This window comes from Pezoporus occidentalis, unplaced genomic scaffold, assembly GCF_034315485.1.
Source record: "Pezoporus occidentalis ecotype Australia unplaced genomic scaffold, CSIRO_AGI_Poc_V1 ctg50, whole genome shotgun sequence".
NCBI lineage: Eukaryota > Metazoa > Chordata > Aves > Psittaciformes > Psittacidae > Pezoporus > Pezoporus occidentalis.
The window spans coordinates 2,693,200-2,706,291 of record NW_026915836.1 but is presented as its reverse complement, the minus strand read 5'-3'; positions in this window follow the sequence as shown (position 1 = coordinate 2,706,291).

Sequence of the window (13,092 nt, the reverse complement as noted above, 5' to 3'; positions counted from 1 at the left end):
AAGTCACATATTGCATAGTAGAGTGGGAGTCCCAGCAGAGCAACCAGGCTTGCACAGGTAAGAAGAGACACTCATTATGTATGAGTTCATCTCAGCCCTGGCCTGTGCATTCTGGTGCTAATGTGGTGGCTACGCTGACAGAAATGAAGCTCAAGTTATGGTAAGAGTCAGGCTAAGAGGATAATAACCATAAAAATTTAGGAGAAAGAGCTATGATTAGAAGAGCAGATGGGTCAGGAAAAGTATCCAACTTGGAGCACTGTCATTAGCACCCTGACCAAAGGACTTCTGTTCCTTGACACCAATGCAGCTTTGCTGCTGTCAGTCAGACACCTTCCTGTGCCATTCCTCAGAGGACATAGAGAAGCTAAAATCTCAAGTGCATTCACGTAGTGGAAACTGGATAGTGCCGTTCCCAGGAGGTGCTGTACCACAGGGGTCAGTGTAACTGGGCACACTTGCAGGGGTGTTCCCTTGCAGAATCTAGTCAGTCCCTCCATAATTTCATATAGCAAAATTAGTGTAATCTTAAAATCCCCAGGTTTTACCTGAAGGAAAAACTATTTTCTACCAAGCCTGATGAAACTTAGCCAGGCTTTGAAAAGCTACTGGTTTGTATGGTTTTATTTTTTCCTCTTAATGTTTTATGTGACTTTCTTCCTAAAAATATATTTAAAAATGTTAATTAAGCAGAGTTCACCATTGTTATATGCTACTGTCATGAAGGCAGCAATAATAAAACCGTGTAATTATACTTCACCTTCCACCAGGGGTATGTTATTTAGGGACAACATGAAAGGGCCATTAACTGCAGAAGGCAAGGTGATAGAAGATTTAAAGGATCAAGGCCCATGTCCACAAAACACATAAGGTACCATAAAATGGATCTTGGGAGAAATCAAGTATCTAAGTCCAGGCATGCAACCCTTAAAACCCTGCCTAATCCCTTGGGCTCCCAGACTATGTCTATACCAGTAAATTAAACGTGCCCAGGTCTGTTCTCTGGCACTGAGGGCCCTGGCACAGGATGGCTTGCACCCATAACATTAAACTCTTTTATCCTTCAAGCAAGGCATTTGGATCCAAGTGGTTGTTGGGAACGGCCCCTGGCCCACACTTACTCCCTCCCTCAGTCATGCCTGGGAATTGTTTGGAAGAGGGCTAACTGGCACAGCCCAAAAAACACAGCAAGAATAAATTAATGGGGATCAGCTATTAATTTCTTAGACGATGGAGTTGTAGTGCCCCAGAGCATTTGCCAATATAGACGTAACCCTAAAATCCTGTGTGTGCATATGTATTATCTATATACATACTTATACAATACCTCTCTCTATACATTTATGTAGATTATTATGCACTTATACTGTATATAGTTACAAGTGTCAAGTTTGGTCTGCACAGGAGGGATTCCTTGGCAGAAGTGCAGTGGATAGGTGTTTATGTTGGTGGCTGACCAGCCACCAGTAGTCCTTACTTTAAAGTGTCTTCATTCCTCCCTTCCAGGTTAACCTGGAATTTCTACCTTCACAGACACTGCAGGTTTGTTCTGAATAACTGGAAATATTTGGGGCAGTTTTCACATCCATTTTCACAACTGGAGTGTGCATTCGTCCATGCTTAGAGGTACTTGTCTGGAGATTGCCTTTGCTTTGGAGATTTGCTGTGCATCTCTAACTGTCTCATGTCGATGCTGTACGTGACCTGGCAGATGGCAGGAACGGTGTAAAGCCCAGGGCTCTCCTGTGACTGAGCACCTTGTGTCCACCTTGTCAGAAGGGAGCCTGAATCTCCAGCTCTACCTGCTCCTCATGCTAAACACCACTGCAGCCCTTCAGAGCTGGAAGCCATTGCTCTGTCCTGCCTGCCTGACGTCAGTCACAGTGTCATTTTGCAGAGGCAAACAGGACACGCAGGGATGACAGGATTGGCATGGCAATTGTGGGCCCGTTCCTATAGCACATACAGAACCTAGAACGTATCCCAGATTACAAGGTACACTTTGATTTCTCCTGGTAGCAATAGCTGGTTTTCCCTAAAACTACTCCACACAAGTCATGTGGAGGCATACAATATTTATTTCCAGGCTTAGCTTTCACACCATCCATCAAAAGAATAGCATCTTCTGTCCAGCCTTGTTTCAGCAGCGGAACATGAGCAGTAGCTTATCTTGACTTCTACAGGAAAGAGCCTGAGCTACAAAGGCAAAACTCCAGTGCTGTAGAAAAGGAAACTTTATGTTCACATAACCATGTCCATATAAACCGTACCATGTCCTTGTTCATATAAAACAATATACCGTGAAACCTGCTGCTCCATGCGGTGGGTCTTCTGTGCTAGACAGACAGTATGAGCTTGAAAAGCCTGTTTTGTGAGACTCTGCAGGTGAGTTACCTGGTCCTTGAGCTATGCTGACACCTTCCAGTCAGCAGTGGGTAAATACCAGGCACTAAGGCGGCTGCGGAATAGCCCCCTGCCAGCTGCAGTTAGTGCCTGATGGGTGCTAAGGGACCCGCAAAACAACAGCCCAAGGCTTGTCTCCAAACTGCCCCCACGCGAGCGGGAGAGTAGGATGTCTTCACAGCTGAAGACCTGAGCCAAAAGCCAGAGCAATACACGCTGTGACTGATGCCGCTGAGTCAAGAGGAAATGACCCACTCCTAGGTAGCACTGCAGGAACTGCTGCAGGGATAGAGTCATACACATGCACTGCCGGGCAAGGCACGCCGTAACTGAGAGCATCTGCAAGCCCGCTCCGCTGCGGGGGACCGGCCAAGCCATGCCCGGCGAGGGGAGCGCGGTGTGTCCGGAGGTCCGCAGAGCCTGGCGTGGCAGCAGCGATCTGCTCGCAGCCGGAAGGGAAGCCTTGCTGCTCCCTTAGCCCAGGCAGGGAGTCACATCCTCCCGTCCAAAACGAGCCCTCGGGGGTCTTGCTGCCCGCTGTCCCCGGTCCCTGCGGGCCGAGATCGCCGCCGGCCGCTTCCCCTCAGCGCTACCCCAGCGGGGCCGGCAGGGGGCAGCAGCGCCGCACGCACCGACACGGAACGCGCTCAACGTGCCACGGCCCTAACGGCCCGCGGGGCGCGGCCTCTGCAGCCCCGGGTCCTGCCGCCGCCCGCCGCGCACCCCCTACGGGCCCCGGAGCCCCCCAGCTCCGAACGGGCCGCCTGCAGGAACCCCTGTGCTCGGCTGTAACGCCACTGGTGCCGGGTTTACAGCGCTCAGCGACCCAAACCACCTTGGTCCCCTTCCCCCTTGGCGGGGAGCGAGTATCCCCGTGTTCCCTGTCACTACAGCGCGGCGGGGGCACCGAGCCCCCTCCTCGCTTCACCCCGAGGCCTCGGCCAAGAATGCTCTCATGGTTGCCTCCACACTCCCTGTCCCGAGCTTTCCTCGCTCCGGTGCAATCCCTCCTTGCAACAGCTGGAACATCGAAGCCAGTTGCAAGAGTGCGTGTGCGAGTCCCTGCCAAGACGTTCCCATTGTCACGGCTCGCTGAGTTCCTTCCCCTTCCTCCACCCACCGAATCCTGCTGGGTTACTGGAAACACCGCAGTCCTCGTGTACCAGTGTCTTCAGGCCACCTATGGCAGAAAGGGATTTTTCCAGGAAAGGCACTTAATCACTGTCATTCCCAACTTCTCTGGCACTTGGAACTGATTCTCCCTTACTGAAGGGGGTGAAAACCTATTTCGACAGCATAAGCTCCTCGATAGGGCAGAAATAAAGAAATAAAAGTTAATAATAGTAACCTAGGTGAATCTGTGTTCCCCAAGCTCCAGGACACAGCCAACCTGATCCATACAAAACCCACCCCAGAGGCTAGCTCCATCACATCCTACCCACCTGTGCAGTGGCTGGAGCCTCCTGATAAGGTCACTGTGTAGGCAGGCACTTCAGTTACATGGGGTTAAAGTGACAATTGTACCTTTTTAGGGTCGCAACCTGAAGGAAAATAAGACTGATGATTAACTAGAAGTGGAGAACACTCCGTTAATGAAGGCAATGAAGGCAGGACTATGAGGTTCTTGTTCTCTTTCTTAAGGCTGGATTATTCTGTCGTTCTGCAAACTTAGCTTTTAAATGCTAATGTCTTAAAGCTTTTTTAAATGCCTCAAACTGCAAAATGGAGGTAAATGCCTACTGCACAGAGGCAACATGAGATTTATTTATATAAACAACACTGGCCAGATAAGGTATGTCACAGAAGAGCAGAGAACAAAGTAAATATGGCCAATAGCTTCAGCATGAAGGAAGTAGTGTATATTTTTGTCTTTGTGACTGAGAAGTATAAGGAATAAACAGCCTCTTTTTACACTGTACATTACATTTGCTTGCTGAACATTTTCTGCTAGATACCCAATTTTCTAGCTAGAACTCAGGACTCTCATGTTATTGTCACCAGACACAACCCTAAAGAGAGCGAAACACAAACAGAGAAACAACCAGAAACTTTCTTGTACCATCAAAGATGTAGGAAAAGGAGCAAGGAAAGGTGGCAAGCCACAAAGTTTGCCCAACAGAGAGGCCAAAACAGGGCAGAGAAGCATCAAAAGCAGCCACAGGCATCTGAAAGGAAAGCACAAGTGAGTGGGAGGGAGACAATGCAGTAATACAAAAATAAAGCCCCAGGCCCATTTGGGCACTACAGATTAAAGGGCAGGGGCCAGCCAGACTGACAACTGTCTTGGAGCTCTTCCCCAGGCAGCAAGGCACTGGGTGCTCTCCGTCTGTAATAGAAAGGCTTTAGGCACTTCTGGTCATGCCAGCTCCCTTTATTACTTGTTCCTCAGTGAACTGCTCTTCCCCCCTCCACAGCTTTCCCCAGCAGCCTTACCTGAACCCTTAAGGCAAGTGCTGCTTTCTTCTGGCCACAGGGCAGCAGAACAGAACACCCACCACAGGCACCCCACCAGGCCTACCAAGGTACAAAATCCGCCAGAACAACTTACTAAGGACTTGCTTATTTTGGCCATTCTGAGGAGAAAAGCCACAGGGTTTCAGTCACATCTCAGGTGCTCTTTTTACCCAACAGACCCCCACTGACCTAATGCACGAGAACCATTAAGTGATGCTGGCCAGCTGCACTGCATCTTCACTACCATAAAAGCACACAGCATGGTACTGTAATGGTAAAAACTTGAAAGACAGCTAGGAAATCTCCCTCTCTCCATAACTCCAGCAAAGATATACACATGGGAATGCCCTGACATGCTTTTTAATTCAGTTCTTGCCTCACAGTTCAGAGCCTGCTGCATCCCAGTAGCACATGCAGTATAACACAGCCCAGCAAAACCTGGGTGTGATGTAGGTGGGCTCAAAGCCTCTACCCTGTCTAAAACGTTTCTACAAGAAGTCATCTTCACAGCCCTACTCACCCCTAAGTAAATTCTGCTCCAGTTTTGGCATCCTCCATGCACTGCTGGAATCTCAGGACTCCTTCTTGTCTGAGAAGGCCTCACAGTATAAGAGCAGGCTCCATAGTTGCCCTTTTCTCTACTGCATTTATAAGCCATGGAGAACCAGACTGGTGGAAGCCCCTTGATGCCACCCTGCTAGCTGGGAGAAGTAGAGCAACCAGGAAAGATAAGACGACCTCATAGCACTTCAGGCTTTTTGTTACCTCCAGGTAGTTTGGGTTTGATCCAGCCCCATCCTCCTTGAAGGATCTCCAGCCAAATTGCCCACTGTTCTGTAGGAAGGACACTACCTGGTTCCCCCCACAAGCTTGGCTGACCAGGTTGATGGCAGAATGGTTTTGGTGTGAAATGATGGGAAGACCCTGAGTATCAGATCTGTTGTTTCTCCCAGCTCAAAGATTCACTAGGGAAACCTGGTGCCTTTTCTTTCCTTTCTGAGGAGCTTGGCTTGACTCCAGAGAGATTAGAGAAGCTGAACTGTGAGGGGAGGATCCTGCCATTAATAAAGGACCAGGTGCAAGTGTGGGGAAGGAATCTATTCCACCATTAAGATACCTCCATTCCCTCTGGGAAGCCCCTGACCTGTAGTAAGGGTTCAATGTCATTCTTGAGGCTGGTGGAGGAAGCAATCTCTTCACTCTCTCCTTCCTGCTCCATCTCCGTAGATGTCTTGCACCATGAAACAGAAGTCCTTACCCATGCACAACCCTTACCTATTGCCAAGTGTTGGGAAAGCTGTGCCTTCAGGAACTGTTACAAGAAGGTCACTGAGCTGCTGAAATCTGACAGCATCTCCATCACATCCAAACCATGGCAGCCAGTTTGTTCTCTGCACCGCCTTCCACAGCTACAATAAAAGTGGGCAGCCCAGCAGGTAATGCTTGCAACTCAGAGTAGCTGAAATTGCATAGGGCCCAATTCCAACCCTGCTTTTGTGCAAATCTGGGAAAGACACCAATTCTTCCTGCACCCAAGTGAAAAAGACCAGCCATCAGGCAGGAGGCTGGCTTGTCTGAATGAATTAATAGCTGTAAAACAACCCAAGTTCCACACAGGCCTGTCAAAGCCATTATTGGCAGTCTGGCTATCACCCCTCCTTCAGAAACAAAGGGCAAAAAGATGCAAAAGGCATCAAGCAACTGCAGAATGACCCAGCCTCAGAGAGAGATTCATCATCATGCAGGTGCCTAAAAGTAACATTTATCTGACTGATGTAGACTAGACTTGAACCAGGCAGTCTGGAGTTTCATAGCCATCCTCTTAGCTCTTAAGGCTGAGAGCCTTAGAAGGTTGAAGCATCTAAATAACATCAACTACCTGAAACCTAAATACTTTTGAAGAGCAGGACCTCAGGATTAGCCTGCTAACCAGAGGAGCCTAACTTCATGCTACTGGGAACACCAGTGTCACCTGATACTTGCAAAGAGGCAGTTGAGGATTGAGAACCCACCCAGTTAAAGCAGTATAGTATCTTGCTTCTTAATAGGCAGATATAATTGATGTTAATCTTTTGGGTGTGCTACTAAATACCCAAAGGGGATGTTTGTTTTTCAATTTCCCTCTTCCTTAATGGCAGGTTTTCCCTACCCTGCACAGTCAGTCACCCTGCAATTCAAAGCTATAAATATTTTAGCTTGCTTGATAGCTGTAGCATTTCAGTGCCTTTCACCTCAAGCTTCACCTCATCCATTATCCACTGCTCCTTTGTGGCGGGGTTTCTGAGCTGATCTCCTCCTGTTAAGCTACACAGGCTGTGAGTTCTGTGTCAGCTTTTCCTCCAGCTGATCCATACCAGGTACCTGAAGGAGAAGTATCAAAGGAGAGGGAGCTCCTGCCTTGGGCAACTCGGAGAGATGCAAGCTGTTTTCCTGCACCACTAGAGACAGCAGAGATGTCCATCTCTGACTGAAGAAGATGGATGAGACTGGGAGCCAGGGTAGACTGAAAAGGGGAACAGAGAAGGAGGGGGACAGGATGGGTTGTCACGAGAAGGGCAGCAGGAAGCATAAGGCAGACGAAAGCTGGAGCAGAAGTGGGGGAGAGGCAGGATGTATAGGGAGAAACAGGGTTTGAAAGGAATGGGCTGATAGGCAGAGTGGGCATGGCTTAGAGTCATACATGAAGTTTAGCTAAGGGGCCGATGTATGTGGGAGAGTGGAGATCATGTGGGGAAAGAAGGCAGCAGCAGTTGTGGAAATGGATGGATATAGTTAGATTCTTACCTACCGAGTCCTAGCTATGGAAGTAGTTCTGGAGTTGCTATACAGTGGGCCTTAGCAAGGGCCAAAACCAACCCAATGGGTTTTTACAATGGGGCTTGAGAAGTCTCTGACATGATGCCTAGAGAGGACATGTCTAAGATGTGACTGGAGAGAATGGAAATCTGCAACCTGGAGACTTCTTAGGCATAAGGTTTGGGAGGGTTGGGAGTAGTGGGTGAGTGAACAGCAGGAGAAGGTGGCATTAGTATTTCTTGAGGAAGAATAGCAGAAAGAGTGTGCAGAGAATATGAACAGATTGAAGGAAAAGCAATGATGCTACTGTTGTTCCTAGCCTCTTAGGCAACCATATGCAAGTGCTCTAGGTGAAGCCAGCTTTGCTGTAGGCTTTACAGTTAATGCCATTTTAATTTATGACATGCCACTAATGGAGAAAGATTTAACATGTATTTATTCAATGTCACTAAAAATACTCCAGCAGTTGCAGGGGGAAGAGGATAGTGCTGATCACTGGGGGATGGTGGGGAGGGCTTGTACTTTCATAAGGACTGAAGTGTGATGCTTACAAGTGGGATTTGGAAATGCTCTCTCCCACTAAGTGCCCAGTATCCTCTGCCATGAAAACCTGCTGTCAAGTGTCATGTCAAATCAAGGAGACTGGGCAGAGGCAGAGAGAGACCCTTCTCCTAAGTGCAGCCCGATGGACAGACAGGAATTTCACTGCTATGGCATTGCCTGAACCTGGCAGGTTCTCACTAGAAGCAAATGCTGTTTGGCTGATAATGAAGGACAGGGTTATTCTGATTTCAGTCCAGGTGAGAATGTTCAGTGCAGGAGTCCCTTTGTCACTGGTAACACTGTGTTAGCCATGAGCAATCATCTGGCAGGTTTTAATCTGTCACAAAGTCTGCAGAAAGTGTGGGGCAGTAGGTCAGCTGTGGGGACAGCTGGGTGCACGATTTTCTTCCTCCTTCTTCCTGCAAAGCCAGGTTTCTGGTTCCTGTCCTGTGCTTCTTCCTTGTCTCTACATGGGGAAGCTTGTGTCTACAGCAAGGGGTGGCAGAGTGCCTTCTCCTTGCTCCGGAGCTGGATGCAGCCTTGATGCGCAGATGGTGAAGATGTACAGATCTGTCCCTACTTCCATACTGGAAGGTAGACAGCAAACTGGGCAGGGGCTCATGGCTCCCTGCGCTCCCTCAGTAAACCAGCCTGCCTTCCCTGGAATAACCAAGAGGATATAATGCCTCCTGGCCAGGAGTGACTGTGATGTCCTGACTCCTCCAACATAATTGGGCTATAAAGTAATAGAAGGCTTCTTGCTCACAGTATGCAGCTCTGTCCCTATGTTTGCTAATTAGAGATGGGCTCACATAAAATGCTAAGATTCAAGCCTCCATGGGCACCAAGGGAACTCGGATCCAGGTTAGACAGTGCTTGGATGCTTTGGTGATTGGCACCTCAGAAATTACAGAGATAGCGCACAGTGGAAATAGATGGGACTTTGCAGCTTTGGCTCTTCTCTGCTAGTTATAATTATTTAACATGATGTTTCACATCATATTCAAGCTCCTGTGCAGACAGCAGCAGCAGAGAACAAGAGCTCTCAGTCACCTAGGAGAGGATTATGTGGCTATGACAATGTTCAAACCCACTGGGCTCTGCCATGCTGCATTATTTAAGCCCAGTAACCAAATTTAGTAACCAACCCCTGAGGCACTGAGAGAAAAACACAGCTTCCAGAGCTCCTTCCCTGCAGTCCTGTCGCTCCCTCCCTTAAAGGAGCCACTGCTTTTCCCTTCCTCTCTCAGCCCTACCAGCCAGGCCTGACCTACCACAGTGCTCCCACAGGAGCAGTGAAGTCCTTTGCATAGGCATAACGTGTGACCCAGGTAGAAGCCATCCCACACAGTGTGAAGCCGTGGCAGTTGGGTGCAGAGTTACCACATAGGGAAAACAAGAGTTGTCCCAGCTCCAGCCCTTCAGGATGCAGGAACCTGAGGTTGCGTCTGTGCAGTGAGGCATGAGCTCAGGTACAGACAGACCAACCCTACAGCCAGCGCAAAGCCTGTCTGGAGGACTGGCTGCTTCCCAGCTGTAGCTCCGTACTAGATATCCATGTGTGCTCAGGCTGCTAATGCTTCCCACTCTTCCCACACCTGGCTGTCAGCTCTGCAGCTCCAGCTAAATCTGTGCGTGAATGTGCCTGCTGGTAAAGTGTGTGGACAAAAGCAATTCTGGACATATGGACAGGCTTAAACTTGTGCTTGGGTGAAGATCTCTCCTTGCCTTCCCTGCCCACCAAGCGCTGCAGCTGGAGGAAAGCAATGGACTCAGCTCTAGCTCTCACCAGCTCATGCCTTCCCTCATTGGCAGAGCTTTGTCACTGCTCCACCATGTCACAGTGCCAAACAATGGCACTTGTTAACCAGTTTTTACAAGGAATAAGACAAGGGGAGCCTGGCAGTCTTGGGCAGACCCTCTTCACCAGCACCTCAGACTGTTGGCTCATTTGGCTTGGGTTCAGTGAGAAGGTGCTATGCCACAACAGGCCCTTGTCTCCCCAGTAAGATGGGAGAGCCCAAGCCCAAGCTCTCTGGAGCGATCCGTGGGAAGGAGAGATTGGGCAGAGTGAATATTTAACCAGCACTATGTCAAATGCAAACACACATCCACCGTGGTGTTTGTCATCGCCGAGCACTGATCTTGTACACACGTTTAATGCAACGCAGCTTACCTCCCTGCTGATTCTGGCAGAGCTGGCTTGAGAGACCCAGCATTTACCTCGGCTTGTGAAGAGGTCATTTCAGTAGAGCCCAAGGTCAGCCTCAGGGAGCCATGAATTAGTGCTGAGACCTGCGGGTGCTGTAGGTGACTCCCACCACCACCGCTATTAACTGCAAGGTGTGTCCGCTCCACAGCAGCAATCGGACGCCACAGCCTCTCAAAGCTGTCTGCCGTCTCTCCGATCCCTCCCTGGCCTCCTGCCCAGCGCCCCAGAGGCAGCGAGTCGGAGCCTGGTGTTTACAAACACAGCCTTTCAAACCCTGCCTGGAATGAGGAAAAGGAGCAAGCCCAGCTGGAGGGCCCTGGGAGGAGCACATCTCCTAGGAGCTCATCGGGAACATCTTCCCGAGCCACCTCTCTTGACCTAGATGAGCTATGGCTGAGCTGCCAGAACAAGGAACAACGAGAGGCCAGCAGCAAGACTGGCCTTGCTCCAGCTGGGCCTCTGGTGGCTGCCATGCCAGGGAGCATACAGCAAGACTGATCATAAGGGCGAGCTCTGCAAGGAAAGAAAGACTTTGGGGTGGCACGGATGGTATCAGCTAGTTCACAGGCCAAAACATCCCTGCCAGCTTGTGCCATTCTCAGAATCCAAACTGGGGGTATTCAGGATTCATCGGGCTTCTAACTTCTTTGCTGTTGTTGTTTCTGCAATACCCTGCCTGGCCAAACTCAGGGATGGGTTATTAATCACATGCCTTGAATGACACATATGGCTTATTGCACCAATGCCCCTGAGCTACCCCTATGCCACAGCCATTTTGTCTGCAGACCTCAGGCTCCTTCCCAGTACTCGTACTGATGCGGTGGCCACCAGAGCCGATACCAGCCTCTGGAGGATGATCCCTGCAAGCAGGATGCCCTCATGCCCAGCCAGCTCTTTCCCTGCCACACAGACACCCACCACAGTGCTGCGGGTGGCAGCGAGGATGGCGGCAGTGGCTGCCATGTGGGGCTCAGCCCTTGGAGAGCTGTCCTCGTCCAACGCACAGCACTCAATGCCTGGCGGTTCCAGGCTGGCTCCTGCTGCGCAGCACAGGACAGGCCTGGGTTTCTGTGAAGTCAAGATACCCCAGTCCTTTCTAGGGTCTTGTCCCGAGGGGAGAACTTATTCTGCAGCAACGTCTAAAGCAGCTGCCCATGGGACACATTATGCTGGAAAAACAGTCGGTTCATTGGGGTGTGATCGCTCCCCCCCTCCCATGTGCTGGAAATCAGCTTGCTTGATTCAGCTGCAAGCTCTTTTGCGGGCCGTGGTTTGGCCCGCGAGAGGACAGCCGCCCAGCTCTGCAGGCTGCTGTGCCCTCCTCGCTGCTTCAAAACAAACAGCAAAGCCTGCAAGTGCGCGACGCTAGCGTGGATCCCGCTCTTGGGAAGGGATGTGGCTCCTCAGCCTTCTCTAGGGACACACATGGAAACCGAGCTGTCGGGATAAAAATACTGGTCCTGGTGAGAGCACAGCAGCTGTGACTAACATCAATCCACTTGGCAAAGGGCTTCCCGCTCTCCGCCTCTCCCCTTCTCCGGGAACCCTCAAAGGGCATAACTGGAATCCCCGTCTGGGGAAGGGGAGGATGAGGAACACGCAGACGCCCAGCCTGGGATTCCCTACAGCTATTGCTGGTTCCAGGCAGGCGAGAGCCACGTGCAGCAATCTCACAGGAAGCGAAAGGCGTGAGACTGTTTGTGTGCGATATATACAGGCGGGCTGGCTGAGGGCAGCCCAGGACCTCTGCTCTCGGCATGCAGGAGCAAGGCCCCGGGTTCCGCCAGCAGCCTGCCGCCATCCCGCCTGCTCGCTTGCGCTAGCGGGAATGCATCCGCAGCAGCAAACACCCAGGCAGAGGAGGTTTTCAGGGTGGGCTGCTTGGCCGGGAGGGAAGGGGTGAGTGGGTGTGGAGGGGATAAACCCGTGGTGCTCCTCAGTTGCGGTGCAGAAGCAGGCCTCAGATTTCCTACCCAGTAGAAACCTACCCCAGCAGAACTCTTATCAGTGCCCAGCCTCACAGTCGTGCAGGGAAGTGCCACCACTGCCGGGTGCACAGGGCCCTTCCTGGTACTGCAGGCTCTGTTCTTCTGCCTTAGACTTCCTCAGGGCTGACCCGGTGGCAGCCAAAGCCACAGGAGACACATGGATGCAGCAGAACCACACAGACGTGAGCTGCGTCCTGGCACAGGCAGGATGAAGCTGTTGCCTGGGAGAAAAATTACTGGGGGCATAGAAACGTGCTGACTGCCTTTACACAGAAGCAGGCTCAGGAGAGAAACCCACTGTAGAGCAGTTGAGCTCTGTCCTGTCTCCTCTACTCCACAAAGCACGTGCCGCTCATGCAGTACCCTTCTCATCCCATGCCTGCACCAGCCATGGCCCATCATTAACAGCCTTCCTTCCCAGACAGACCATCCTCGCAACAAGGGTAACCTCTCTGAGTGGAACAGCACTTTCAAAGCAGTGTGCCCTGCAAGCCATGGTCCTAATATTGTTTGCATTGAAGTCCAAAAGATCAGCCTTTTTGATCTCTCCCGGGCAGCCAACAACTAACCTCTGGAACCTGCCTGTTTACGAGACACGGAGAGCAATTGTCTAAAAGAGGGCGATGAAGAGGACGTGGGTGCAGGGGGAGGAGGAAGGCGGGGAGGGGGAGAGGAGGGATACGTGTGTCACAGCTT